The sequence below is a fragment of the Euwallacea fornicatus genome, chromosome 28 (assembly GCF_040115645.1).
Source record: "Euwallacea fornicatus isolate EFF26 chromosome 28, ASM4011564v1, whole genome shotgun sequence".
In the NCBI taxonomy this organism is placed as follows: Eukaryota; Metazoa; Arthropoda; class Insecta; order Coleoptera; family Curculionidae; genus Euwallacea; species Euwallacea fornicatus.
Window position 1 is genome coordinate 1,561,343 of NC_089568.1, and position 15,894 is coordinate 1,577,236.

Below are 15,894 nucleotides of genomic sequence, written 5' to 3' on the forward strand. Positions count from 1 at the left end.
CGGGTCAACCGTTATTTGTCACATAACCGTGATTTCATAACGCATTTTCCCCTGTCCCTTTACCTTTTCGCATTAGCATTCGAAATGAGAAATGTCCCATAATGCCCTACATAAAGATATTGTCAGAGATAATGGTGCGGTTCACTTATCATTTCATTTTTATTGTTTGTATAGGCCGAATTTGAAATATTTCGGGATCTGCATCTTTTCCTGTAAAATAAAATGTTTGCAGTCTGAAACCTGAAATATGAAACAATAACCTCGTCGGTATCGATGTCCCGTGACGTCACAGGAACAGATTGAAGAGTGCTGGGAGAGGTTGCCGGTTACCATAGAAACAGGCATCAGCAGAAGAGCTTTTGCGACTCGTCGGGAAAGCTTCGTGTCCTGCGGGAAGCTCGGCGACATGTCGATAAGTCGGGAATCGTCTCCTAGGGTTGACCTGGAAAAATGCGGAGCTGTTTATTAAATTGAATTAATTATATAGATTAAAGGATTATTAATATTAATATTTTCGTTCCTATTGATGGAATATAAAGACTGGAAAAATAATAACATTAAACTCAATAAACGGTAGTCAGGGAAAGTTTGAGTATCACATCTTTAAGATTTCAATATATTTATTTCTGTAACTTGTTTTATTTCAGTTACATCTACTATTTATTTCTATATGTAAACACAATAGATTTTCCAACGTAATTTTGAGTCAATTCATTCCAAATATAACTGAACTGAAAAATCGATTGAACGGCATAGGTCGATTTGGCGCGTGCCATCTAAGAACGTCGACGAAGGTTAAGCGACGTCCGTAACTTTATTTAAGTAATTCCTCTTCTTACGCGTAAGTACTGCTTTGACTACTGTGCATATTGCTTTATTGCAATTGGGAAATGTTTCCCACATTGCTTAGTTAATTATCACAATTCACTAGTTATAAATATGTAAGAGAATTTTCCGGTGTTAATAATTCATTACTATGATTTATCCAAAATTTCATACCTACATTTTTTTTAATGACATCCTATCCTATTGTTGCGAAACAAATAATTTCAAAATATTATCATAAACAGCACAAAAAACATATTTGTTTTTTAATTATAAAAATAATCTCAATTAAAACACCTTGGGTGAGAAAATAAAAAGGACAAATATTAAAAAAAACGCGCTGCGGACAGGATTCGAACCTGTGCGGGCAGAGCCCAATGGATTTCAAGTCCATCTCCTTAACCACTCGGACACCGCAGCTCGTTAGGGAGTTTTCATAACACCATAGAAATAGTACACGAATAGTACAAACAGATGTACATAGTTAAAAAAAGGTTCATACTTTTTACTACACATGCATCAATATTACGATCAATTGTGCTTTTCAAAGTTAATAAAATATAAATTTGTCAAAGTTTTTAGACATACTAGAATTGATTTGTTGTAGAATTGGCATATTGAATTCTTTTTTCAACCACCTATTTCAACCAAAAAATAATAAAGGCCTTTTCATGTACACTACAATCAGGTATACTCGCATTAATAAAAAATATATATACATAATTTTTGAGAGGAACATTAAATAATTTACTTAATTGGATATTCACACAGTAATAACTGTCTTAAGTTATGTCAAATGGTTACATACACTTTAATCAAACTAAGCTGAAAAACTATTCTTTATTTAGAGTGGTGCCATCTAATATTTACTGCGAAAATAGGATTGGTCTACTTCACCAGGTTATTATTGATGACAAGCTTGTGAGTTCACTAGTAATGTGCAAGATGGCGCCAACAAATATAAATAATTTAAATTTTATGATTATTCGGTTATTACAAATGAATGCAACTTAATGGAGTAAACATGTAACTTATAGTATGATAATATCATAAAAGTAATTAAAATTATTTCGATTATTCTAATTTAAATGGTACTCTTGATATAATGGCGGAAGTAAATTTTTCTTTTTTCATTCGCTCTGTAATATCTACAGTAATCTGGTTTACTGTGAGCTTTAAGTTGCAGTTTGACAACTCACCAATAGATGGCAAAAGCCTAATTGTCAACTTTGACGTAAATGTAAACTAACTGACGGAACTCTTAAAGAGCTGTCGGTTTCGGAAATGTTTATCAATTTGTAAATTATTATTGTTAAGTTCGGGTAAACGAAACGAAAATTTAGTGCTCCGCGAGTGAATTTGTGCTGATGATTTTATCCTGCACTCGATCATTCCTTTAATTCTGGACATTGGCATATATTCTCTACGGATTACGTCCCTCTTGCCAACCAAGACGTAGGTAAGATTTTTTCCAGAAATATATTTTTATATAGGGAAATATCATTAAAGAAACTTCTTAATATTGAAGTTTTAATATATTTTTATTTAGAATAATTGATATGGTTTTGCGTTTTGAGAAATGACCCCAAAACGCAATCCCTTCATGGGGTAGGTCAATGCAAGGGTTACATTTGTCAGCCATGTTTGTTGACAAATCCTTTAGAGGGGGTCCAGAAATCAGAAAGGCTTTAAATGAGAAATGCTAGTGTTCTGGGCCTATTTATCTTATATTTAGTTTCTGCAACAATAACTTTTCTCAATACTATAATTTAAGCTATTCTAACTAAAACACTGAAATCCCAACTTACAGATCAACTGAGGCATAGATAGGTACTCTTATAACTAACAAGTATCTTTAAGTATTTCTCCTCAACAATGGTAAACCCTTATCTTTTTAGTTTCTAGTATTACCATAACATTTACGCTACCCATAGAGTCAATGTTTTGCTGAGCCCACGGAGGAGTGTGGAACTCAAAGTTCTAGGGCTGTCTTCTGTTTTATGAGGGGCTTAGAATATTATTAAACGAAGTATAGTATCTGTTATGTTACATTTAACACATCCAGTTTTGGCTACTTAGTAGTGAAGTAGCAGTAATATATAGTAACTTTCATTAGATAGGTAAATCTATGCTTTTACATAAGATACTTAAACATATACAATATAAAATTAAATATTACATTTTAATTTATTTCAGTCACGACAATAGGTACAGAAAATTTTAGTCCATATTTTTAAAACTCTCTGCTATCCCCAAATGAACTATCTCAGCAATTTTCATTATTTACCTTATTGAAGTTTCAAAGGGAAAAATAAGTCACTCATCATACAGGTAATTCACCTGGTTTAATACAACAGCCTGCATCAACCTTGGCTACAAAGCAGGGCTATTAAAAGTCTCAAATGTAATGACCTTACCGGATTGGGAAACTCAAGTAAACAATGTCTCAGTTGACCATCACCACGTGTTAATTTTTCAAGATAACAAAGAGAGTATGTATTATGGATTACTCTCCATATTACTTTATCGATTCTTTGACTTATTAATGTCAAGTTTAACCCTCAGTTTAACTTCAAGGTTAAGTGAGGTTTGTCATTAAAAAAGTGAAATTTTATTTAATAGGATTAATACCTTCTTTGTCAAGTTATCATTACCAGGAGGTAAAATTAATACTTGAGTTGAGACAAAGATAAGTAATAGAGCGCTGGGGTAGAGACTTTACGCGATTAAGCTAAAGAGAACAGCTATCATTACAAATAAACATTAATTGGGTTTATGATCGCTTGTTCAGTCTCCAGTCGATTCATCATTACTTGTCCAAAAGTAAGTAGGCACGTATCTCAGCAGTTACATAGTATGTAAGTAGTTAAAACCAACTTTCATTAACTCTGATTAGTAATTAAATAGGGAGAACAGTAGGTAATTATTAGTAGTTATGTAGTTAAGTGTCACAAACAATATCTATTAATTATGCCTCGCATAAATTAAGAGTTAATAAGAGGTAAGTGTGTGCATATCGCTGTTTAATAATACGTTGACAAATTTCTTTCGTTAAAAATGGCACAAAATGAAAATATTACAGGCTTATTCGAGTTCCCTAATCGTTTGCCCTTTAAATTAAATATTGTAAGTTTGTCTATATTTTTCCATAAAATCAGTCGCATCGTTTCTTGTAGACTTTAGAGCAGTTAACGATAAAACCGAGGGTAAAACTGACTGTTGCTTATTTTTCTTTTATTTCGATTCAGTTGTAAAGGTTTCTTTAAGCTATGGGTAACCTCTACTTAGGTGAAAAGTTTTAAAAAAATTAGGTTAGTCAAGAGGACAATGATCTGTCACAACTTAAAACAAAAAACATCAAAAACATGGAAACGCATGATTAACATTAAGGTACTTAGCCGTGAATGCAGGTTTTTGTGAAATTATTAATGATTTAATTAATATTTACAATAAATATAAATATATTGTTTTATACTAAAATGAAGCAAATCGAAATTGCAAAGGTGATAATTAAAGTTGTTATTGTGAACATCCTGTTTGTATTTGTGGCTAAATGAGTATTTGTGCCTGTTAAGGTGATCTTATATCAGGTTCCATTCTATAATTATCAAAATCTAACAAAACTAAGCTAATGGCCATGTAATTTTTTTTTATGAAGCACTGTAAATGGCAAAATTTTTTTTAAAACGTCGTAACATTGGATTGTTGCATCTCAGGGTAAAAAAAAATTAGGCACTAACACAGGATCCAGAGAGGATTTTATCACATGAAAAAACTGTAGGTGCTTCCATTTAAAAAAATGATACCTTTTTTTAAAACCTTGTAGTGTTGTTACAAATTTCTAAATTTACCTTCATTAGCCTCATATACATCTCCATAATTGATTTTTTTCTTAAATACAAATAAACTCATGGGAATTCGAGGAGCTGTTAAATGGACACACTGTATACCTAGTTAAATGTTAAAACCCTAATAAAATTATGACTTAAGTTTACAAATATAAGTAAGTTCCTGTTCCTGATTTTGCAGCTTAGTTCAATATTTATAATAAAGAGGTCGCTGACTTTTTATCTCATCCTTGTGGTTAGTACACACATATGTAAGTACCCAGATAATGCATTCGTCGTGTTTCCCCTTTAAAGAAGTCACAATTATGTTTGTGAGCACTTCAGCTCAGTATATTATCATTGTGCTGAAACCCAATTAAGTTTCACCGGATGTTTAACTTTTTGATCGGCTATGAGCTGAATCATTAATAATTTCTGCTGAAAGTGGTTTCCTCGGTGGATCTTGGAGGTCCAAGAATGTATGACCCTAGAAGTCAAATTTAAGTTGTAGTAAATTATAACAAAAAAACAACCACAGTATTACTATTTTCTATTTAGTATTTTCGTCCCTAAAACTTCATCAGCCCAACTTGTTTTGCTTTGGGGTACAGTCGTAGTTGTAGCTTATTGCACAGAGTTTATTATCCTTTTTTTCTAACACACATGTTAGCATTTGATGTCGAGATTGTTTTCTCCGTTTGTAATGTCTACTCTCGTCGGGGGTTTTGAGAAAATGATCTAAAACAAGCTTTAAGACCTCGGTTAAAAACATCCATACAGCAGCATTTTGTTTTCTCTACTGACGAACTCCAAGAAAAAACATGAAGTGTCGTAAAAGTAGGGAAGTAATTTTATATCATGATAATAAACTTATTTGATTTTGCTGAGGAGTCTAAAGAAGAAAAAGTTGTAAAAGTTTATTGAGCTGTGAGGAAAAGAATATTTTAGTTTATTAGAATTCTGCCTTCGTTTAAGCCTGTGTTTAAGTAAAGTTCCTCGGTGCCTCGTTTGGTCTTTACAATTTTGCGATGATTTCATTAGTGTACCCATTTTCAATTTATTACCTGAGAAGCAATGTATAGTAACTCCACTTAATTGGTTTAACAATTAAAATAGCTGTAGTGAATCACAAAAATGATCACTCAAAACATAAAATTAAACCTATTTAGGTCACTGTACCCACTCCAGATAGAATTGTTATTAATATTCATTCATTAAACCAAATTAACAATTTTCGGCTTTCTAGGTCGGCAATTTCTTTTTTATTGTTATATTGTTGTTGCGAAATTTGACAAAACAATTAAATTAAGTGCTAGTTTTAAAAATCTAATCGAAGTTGTTTAGAGATATGGATTAGCACCGAAAAGAAGCATTAAAACTAATGCTTAAAAACAAAGGTTGTAATTTATCTATTTAGTCATAAAAAAAGAGAACAACATTTTTAATGCGATGCGTTTTACGCAAAATGGTATGACCAAATCCCTGGCTGTCCTTTAACACTGCAAACGATAATTATTAAGCAATTTTGTCGTTATCTAAGTATTAACATGAATTGTTACTTTTCAAACAACAATTAGTTCATTGTTGATGGTGGGCAATTTTATAAACATTTGAGTGGCACTTACATCTGATAATAATGTTTATAGGTAGGAGTTTAAGTATATGTCTCATTTATAAAAGCAAAACTCCCTTTTTTGTCGTTTTTTTTTTTTTAATTTTACGTTCTACTTTATAGTATTCTAACCTACTATTTACTATTATACTGATATAGGAATTTGATGGTGTACGATTATCAAGACTATTATAGAGTATTAGGATTCAGTGGTTTTCAGTGTCTCATAGCACAATCATCAGACGGATTTACTTATAAAACACTAATTATCAATTTACACAGAATATTTCTGCCGTCAAAATGGCGAAAAACCGACCAGCGTAGTACATATTTGATTTTCTCCAGTTCCACCAAAACCTAGTCAACCTTCTTTCCTTGAATATTTATCAGAATTCCTCAGTATGTCACAACAAACCAATTTTAGCAACAATGGCCAAGGTTGATACCAATTAAGTGGCAACTTGTATTGAAACGAGTATATTCCTTTATAGTACCAGTTGAATTTTACTACATACAGGCATAGACACTCGTATAATTTTAATTAGGCAAATATTTAAAAATCTAGAACCACTTTAGGCCTAAAATAATTTTATCCATTGTTGTTTGATAGTATTTCGATGGGTAGAAGTTTTGATATTTCATAAATCTTACAGAAAATCCACTACCAATGCGACATTGCTTTGCTTAATGTGGATGTCCAGTAAAAACTTTGTAGACAGTTAAAAAGATAATTATGTGAAACTAACATCAACAATTTAAAATTAAAAATAGAATACTTTGCACGTACTTTGGTGGTTTATACTATACGTATGTGCTTAATGCTTCAGATAAGTGATTCAATATTTGAGGTGGTGTTTGTGGAATCTTTAAATTGCAAATTCATATGACTGCCGTGATTTCAGTTTTGATCGTTATATTATGCAATACATTATTGTCAATGAAAGTCATTTTTTTACATTCAAAGCACTTTTTTACATCCATTTCAAGGACCTACGTTTAATTTTATAAAAATAAATATTTTCAGAAGTAGTGGTATACAAGGTGAGTATTTTTTCATGCATAGTGAAAGGATCTTCGAAATTATTTATTTTAAATAGTTTCTGGAAAATAGATATCTTTTTTCTTTCATATGAGAACTAGTGCGTTAGAGATTACTGTTTTCAAATCTAACGAGTAATATATTTTTGCTAATATATTGCTTCTTATGGAAGAAAATGTTATGTATTTTTTCAGAAAATTAAAGATAGATATATGGAATCATACATGTGAGGTGTCCAATTTAAAAAGTTCTAATTTGTCTCGTTAGCTCCGAAAATATGCTTTTGCTGTAAAAATTAAAATTTTCAATAGGTACATATTTACAGTTACTTCTAAAAAATTCACGTATTTTAAAAACATCCTGTATTTTCAAAATACGGGAATGAGTCAGGAAGGTACCAGTTTTTATTTGGCCAAATCAACTTTTATACAACTGGGTCTTAATGACGTAAGTGATACATTATGAGTATTTACACATAAAACAACAATACATATAAACACAGTAATAATTAGATGCAATAGTGTGGCCTCCCCCGCCTTGACCTCGAATTGGAGGAATAGCTGTACTGACCCTAAGCACTCCTATTATTTCTAATTCTGAGGCCGAAGTAAGGGGTGTCAAGCGCCCTCTAGCCGGTAGGGGATACATTACGAAGTTGCATTATTTTTACAATGGTAAAACAGATCTCATTCATTTCTTTGAACGTAAAGCTACAAACTACGACTATCCGCGGTGAGAGGTCGCCACAAAGCTCAAGTAGGCCTCTGCAGTGCAGCACCAATGGTTACATTCTTAAGTGCGGGTTTCACACATATAAAAAACATACTATCTGTTTTTATTTGTACAATTAAATTATGATTCAAGTACTATGTAATCGTGTTTAGTATGCACATTTCTTCTGAAAAATTATCATTATTGATGTTTTTTCGTTAAACATATTTGATGAATTTTTGGTTCCTAAACAATGGTCAAGGCAAAAATGAATCTCCAAATATATTTTTTTCTAAAAACCCATATAAAATAAATTATGATCCTTTGCCTTCTCGGAATCGATAATGGACGTTGCCATTGTTTTGGCAAAACCGCTTTATACTATTATTTATGATCATGATCTATTACGTTTGTCCGTTTTTATTTTCATTTTTTTCTTCTTTAGAAAGGAATTATGTCCCTGAAAGTCGCCTTATGTGTTGGAGGAGGAAACATCGGCAGGAAAATATTAATTAGTAAACCTACCTATATCGTCATAATATGTTCTTTTTTAATGCCGCATGTTTTTATGGTCGACTTGCGTCATAGCGGCTTGAGTTTGATTGTTTATGTTCTCAGTAGTAATGGTTTTATTAAATCTATTCATAGACAGAATCGCTTATTAAAGCTAAAGTTGGTTTAGTTAATCGAAATTATCTGCAGAATATGTAAAATTTCAGGAATTTTGAATGGTCAGTAAAGTAACCAGACATTAAGTCAGGCCTGCAGACAGGCCGGGCCAACCTTTCTTGGCGGTGGTCTGGCAATTTTAAACCGCGTAGAGGTCAAATTACTAAGCCGAATGGTAACGACCAATTCAGGGTTAGCACCGTCTACTGGGTGTCGTAAAAAATATTTGACACCCGAGGAAATTGGCGTAAATCTGGCAGCAACGGCTTGGTATCGATTTCCACTGAGTGCCAACGAGGTTTTGTTGAATGATCTTACGTGTACCCCTATGGCCACGCCTATTATAGGCCAAACATTTTCATGTGCATTTTTGCCGACTTTTAGTAGGAATTATTAAAATTTACGAGCGTTTAAACTTACCTTTAAGAACCAATTAAAAGTAAGCATCGACTTTTAAACTGAGGTTATAACCACGTTTATTTAGACGTTGTAAATTAGAACGGGCAATTTATTAATTACAGCATTTTTTAATAAGCGGCAACAATAGTAATGAACAATCTTCAAAAGGTTAAAGCAATTATGAAATCGGAGATATTACACAAATTTATAAGATACCATCAGCGACATTCACTTTGTGTGTACTTCTGTGGGTCTACTGAAGGTGGTACTTCTTACTATCACACTTGATGTTTGTTTTATTGTGACAGGTTTATCGTACTTATAACCATTTTTTTTAATGTAGTGTGTGTATAGAATAGTAGGCCTCACCCCAGTTTCAGCAATATCTAAAACAACGTATAGCTGTTGAAGCCATCCCCCTCGCAATATCGAAACAGGGAGAAATTCAGCGCGTTTAATTTTTAATAGCTTTTATTTTTTGATCCGATTAACGACTCCCTGTCGCTTTACTTTTGCCCTTTGACCGCGTCCCTAAAAAATCAGATGTTCGTAATGGAATTCGAATCGTTTTCGTTGGGAAGTAGCGCCGATGTTTAACGAGGAAATTCGTTTACGATGGAAATTGCAACATCGTATTGCATTCCACTCATATTCTCGGCTACATATAAAATTAAGAATTATTCACAAGTCGTGCACCTTCATATATAATCCCGAGAATTAATGAACACATTATTATTAATGAATCTTCAAATATCATCGCACCGTAATCAATTAGAATGACTTTTTCACACAATTATCACTCCTAATTTATCTAAAACATTCCCCAATTAGTTCTGACAATTTTTTTTCTCACCTCAAAACAATACCCATTACCTAGCATGTACCTTTCCCGGTGATTGGATTGATCCCGATTTGATCTAAACAAGGTACTAATTTTTTCTGCACAGGTCAATACCCATCTAGATTATCAATCAACTGAAACACCCGATCACGATAGGCAATTGTTTACTTTAATATCTCGGAATTCACGATCCAATAATTGTTGTTTGGTAAGTCGCAGCAAATTAACTAACCGTTGCGTGGTTCAAGGCTTCCTAATGATACAATATGATTTACAAGAATGGTGCTAAGCATCTTGATATTATTATTGATGTTGCGCAAGTGACTCTTGAGGTGGCTCGTGGGTTCCATCGCATCGGTGCTAATTATGTCCTCTTAAAGTTTGATCTACTACGAATTATTAGGCATCATGCAACATGAGTATTTGATATAATACTTGCGTCAGTTTTATTGATGCCGACGCCTACAATATAAAGTGTGCAATATCGAAATTTGCCCAATAACGGCGGCTCATTTATTTTTACTTTCCAAATCTCACGCAACTTTTAGAAGGTATGCGTGATTCATTATTATTCTAATAATTCAGCCATGTACATAATAAAACTAGTCCTAAAATTAAAAAGAACCCTATAACCATAACTTATAAGCGGAATATATCGAGCATAAGAGGCATTCTCAGTAACGAAATATATTTTATTATATTAGTTAAAGAAACGTAACAGGTTCGTGAGAGTAAACAAGGTTCTAATTTGATATAATACGGAGTACGGAGATTATTCGAGAAGGAAAATCACAAACTGTGGGAAAGTACGAATCCTGTTTATTATATTAAAGTTTTAACTGAATTCAACAGAGGAATTCTCCAGGGAAGCCGAGAATGGTAATGGGACATATTGCGAGCATAGCAGAAATATTCAGATTGGTTCGGTGCGGAACAAATCGGAAAATTCGTTTGAAGAGAAAGTGAACAGGAATAACTCGGACCTCAAATTCCTGGGGAAGTAGAAGCACTGGTAAGGAAAATAAATTTCAAGAAGCCACCAGGGAGAGAAAACGCTAAAAAGTTGGAACGCCGCATGCTTCTACTGGGCCAAGTGAACAGTACCGGTTGAAAGGGAGGAGATCCGTTTAATGCGATAAGAATTCCCTGTGTTGGTCCTACGACACGTTTCGTAAAATTACGTACATCCATTAGAACTAGAAAAGTTCCTAAAATACGAGGACGGTCCCTGAAGTACTCGTCCTAACTCTTGAAAGGAAAAAATTTTTTGGAGAATGTTACATTACTTCGCAACGTGGTCTCCTTTGAGATTGACACACTTTTCCCAGCTATGTTCAGTGGCTTCTATAACTTGTTTATAGTAAAAAGCTTCGAATGTTTCAAAATAGGCATCTATCACGGACTTCATGTGTTCATTACTAGCAATTCTTTTTCAAGTTAGGAAAAAGAAAATTACACTGGTTTACACAATATCTGTTGCCTGAAACGTTCGAACTGTTACCGGTTACTGATGACATGCTCAATTAAAAAAATGCAAGTTTTTTTTTTTTTTTTTTTCGAGGAGGTGGGAATCTTCTTAAGTCACCCGGCTTCGACGTGCAGCCAGGTAGTGTGGGATTCGACCGACCATTACGTCGCCCGCCTACCCGCCAAAACCACCTCCCTCCTTCTCTCAAAAATGCAAGTAGAAATTTTTTTATCAGATCTTGTTTTCGATTTAGAGATAATTATAGTTAAGAAAAGGAACAACAATATTTTGTGGAAATAACATCAATTATTAGCTTCTAAAAAGCTGCGTTTTAAAGCCTTTCTGTCATGTCTAGTGTTGGAAAAATGACGCATTAGAGGCCAGATATAGTGGGACACCATATGCGTATCTCAAAAACCCTGGTAACGCTTCGCAATGACACGTAAAACCTGATGCGTACGTTCTCTTTGCTCTTCACTCAGATCACCTAAGTTGTGAGAAAACTTGTCACGATGACTATGAATAAAGTGAATTTTTATACTCGTACTACATCCCATATTTTTCAGCTGTAGCAATAGACCTACTGGTTGAACGTAATTATTTGATTTTCTATTACCCACAAAATTTCGCATCACTAAAACAAAAGCCTTCCAAGCATTTGATTCAGTATCAGTCATCGGACCTATGAAGTTGGTATCTTGCGTGAATTGTCTAATTGGGGGTTCATCGAAAATACCTACTTCAATTTTTTCATTATAAGCTGAGGAAATTTTCGGCAAATCTATGAAAAACTGCTCGTGTTTTTATCAAGACTTTTGATAAACTGTTTCGTGATACTCAGTTTTACATGCGATGGTGGCAGGATGGTTTCGTCACGAGACACCAATGGATTTTGAATTGTATTTTGTTTGCCAGGTGTCATACATTCTATCAAAGGCCAATTCCTTCTTACTCAATCACCAACTTTGAGTCTGCCATCCCAGAGACATACGAAATATGGGAACTTAATGTACCCACTTTACTGACCAAGAAGAATATTAACCATTTTCGAATCAACAGAAATAATCCTTTGATGTTCATGACACTTCAATTTTTCCAAAATTAATGAAAGGTTACAATATTTCTCTTTAATTTTGTACCGTGCGCCATAGGTATCCCAGCGTGTTGGTTTCTATTATGTAACAAAATGCATTTAAGGCTGCGTTTTGAACTGTCAATAAGCAAACGCCATTTACTTGATCCATATTGCGTCACACCCATTTTCATCAACAAATTCTCAATATCTAAGCAAAATACCATTTTGTCATCCTGGTCAAAAAAACAGCGTAAGTCGCTCCTTGGTTCTCTATAAAAAGTAATTTTCGTGTCTGGAGCAAGTAAGTTTTGTCTCTTGATCGTAATGCCATCAATTCTGATCATTTTTTGGAAAGGTTTAGATCTCTTACTAGATCATCTAATTAATTTTGTGAAAAAGGCTGAAGTTTTTCGTCTGATTAACTTTCAAAATCAGTATCAGTCTCTGCTGATGCAAAATCTATGTTTTCTTGTATTTCATGTTTAGATACATTTTCAGTAACTGGAACTGAAGGAATTAGAACTTCAATCGAATGTTATATGGGACGCTGCACTGGTGTAGTATTTGGATACGGCCATTTAGTTCGATTTCTACTGTTCATACCTTTTTTGTCCACATTATAAAAATAACGAATGTCTAGATGATTTTTTGTTTTTTGCCAAGTAGTCGGGATTCTAAATTTAAACTCTAAACTCCTTTTTCCGCTTTTTCATAATTTCAAGTATTCAATGCACGACTTACCAACACAATCAGGAGTCCAGGATTTATTATTTTTATCCAGCGTCAAACCAGAATATAGCAAATAGATATTCTTAACGTACTCGGTAATAGTTTTTCTGGAATTTTTGCACACATTCACCACATATGTAACAAAAATGGTTTTTATTGTTTAAACAACACCTTTTCCAACTACTTACAACACCAAAACTTTGCTTACGATTCCAACACAGTAATTTTGATTAAAACACGTTGTGAGCAAATAAATAAAAATAAGCAAAAAACAATTATCGAAGAAAATGGAGATGTGCAAAAAAAAGTTCAGAAATTTAAAAACACCATGTTGTAGATAAGTTTTATCAGCTATAAAATTTCCGTCAACAGGGAAAAGGTTTAATTTTTGAACCGGTGTTATCTGAGAGGGCTAAATCTGGCGAATCGGGTGGGCGAGGAAAAAGTTCGAAATCAAGTTGATTAATTTGGGCCGTTGCGATGACGGAAATGTGGACTGATGCGTTGTCTTGATGAAACAAGTCCTTCTTTTTCGCCAAATGCGGACGCTTTTTCATAAATTCTTCGCTCAAACGCTTTAAAAAATTTGTATAATATTCTCTGTTTATTATTTTTCCTTTAGACAGATAGTCAATAAAAATTATCCCCGAAAACTGACACCATACCCTTCGTTTCCACTACTTTGCCTCCCCTTTTGCCTCAGGTGTGAAATGATGGACCCATGTTTCATCAATGATTATGAATCATCGAAAAATTTCGATTTTTGGGACTCTCCTCGTAGGACTTTGTGGCTGAGCGGGTTTTCAAGTATTTATCATAATAGGTGAATGAAATAGGTTGATAGCTTAAATGTGGATTTGATTATGTTGATGTCAAAGTGGACACAAGATTTCGGGTAAACGGTGTAAGGGACGGTTAAAAATTGACACAAATTTGCTTGCTAATTACCATTTTGTAATCTTTATTGCAGCTACTTCTAAGTAAACGCTAAAAATTTTAATTTTAAGATAAAGAGCTAGCACGCAGTCCATTAACGGTTGCGATGTTCCTAGAATAAGCATTCTCTGGATAATATTTGTCCTCAAAACACAATAAGCACTTTTAAAGTTACTAAAGCTGGGTTTGAACTGGATTTATAGTTTCGTTAGCATTTATGCTGGTATTTTACCGAAAGGCGGTTACATCTGCCAATTACGAACATCGGGCTGTACACTGCTTTTTTTTTAACATTTCACATCGGAAAACACTTTTCCTCGTTTATTTTTTCATTTCTCTGCCGCCGAGTCTAATAGTGGTGAGAAAACTGTAGTTCGCTTGTTATCAATTGACGTGTTCAGTTACATTTTTTGGCCTCTTCAGCGACACGTTTCGCGACTCTTTCAGTCTGTTTTCATTTGATTTTTTCCGAAATTTATGGATGCGTGCCCCTTTCGGACTAATTTTCCGTCGTTTTTTCGTTTCTTTTCTCCTCGGGTATAAAACCGAAACTACACAGTTATTCTAGGAGAATAACCCTAATGTCATAATATCAAATTGGCATAATTTACGCGATTTTGGAGTCAAGGGAAAACGGTGATATTTAGATTGGCTGAAAACCGAACGTTACGGTTTTAATGTCAATACGTTAGAGCAGCTAAGAAATTAGTGCGATTATTAAAATGCAGCGGGATTCAAACTTATACGGTGGTCGAGTTAGAAATTGCAGAAACCCCGATTGTTATTGGTTAACACAAACTAACACATCGGAACTAACGTTTTGCCGTAATTTGGACTGTAATAAATCTAAGCAATTTTGACATTTGCATGAAGATTTGAATTTAAAGCTTTTTTGGACGACCGATGGCGTGCTTATATTCAACGGTTTCTGGATGACTTCTAATGCGGGTTAATGGTAACAAATGTATGGGTCGACTTTGGATTATTGCTAGAGGTCGCGAGTGATTAATTGCCTAAGTGTAGTGTTTGTTTGCCAAAGTTAATGGCAACCATTGTTTGGAGATGTTGGTTTTATTGGAGCTACACGATACGGAGAAAGGGTCATTATTGAGAGTCTACATAAATAGTGGGTAATAAATGGGACATGTTTTAAGTATGCTGTCCAAGGGTCTGAGTACACTTTATTCGAATAGTTTTTTTGATTACATCTAGACATCTACGTATTTGTTATTTTATTAAGCAAATATATATTTATTGCAAAAAATACGGTAACTAGACAATTGCGTTTTTGTAAGGTGCAGGGTTTATCAGAAAACATGCATTTTCGTTTCAAAGCATACACGGTGTGTCAATAACGCGTACAGGGGGACGATTTGAAAACGAACAACATTTAACGCTATTCTAATTGGTGGTAATATGAAAATTTGAAAAAACACGTCAAATTACAGATAAAAGCGGTCAACTTTTGAGGTTTTTATTGTTGTAACATTCAACCCCCGGAGTCCCAGGGTGCGTACCCCCAAAATTGCAACTAACATCCACCAATTTCTGTGTCACTTTGGGTATCCTTACGAAATTCTACGTAGATATCATCCTTCTTTGCGAAAAACTTTTTACAAAATTTAAGTAATTTTCTTCCCAATTCGATGAAACGCTCAAAATCGACTCCAATGTAAGTAACGTCTTTAATTTCAAATTGCAATATGTATGCAAGTTCTAAGGGGGTTTCATTGCCACGTCCACTTCCTAAAGAGTATGACAAA

The 15,894-nt window shown here is 33.8% G+C and overlaps 1 non-coding gene across 1 annotated transcript; it reads right to left on the minus strand.

Annotated features, from left to right (window-relative positions):
- Window positions 1-1,163: 1,163 nt before the first annotated feature.
- TRNAS-UGA (transfer RNA serine (anticodon UGA)) lies at window positions 1,164-1,245 on the minus strand. Its single transcript has one exon. It is a non-coding gene; the product is annotated as a tRNA-Ser (tRNA).
- Between the last annotated feature and the right edge of the window lie 14,649 nt (window positions 1,246-15,894).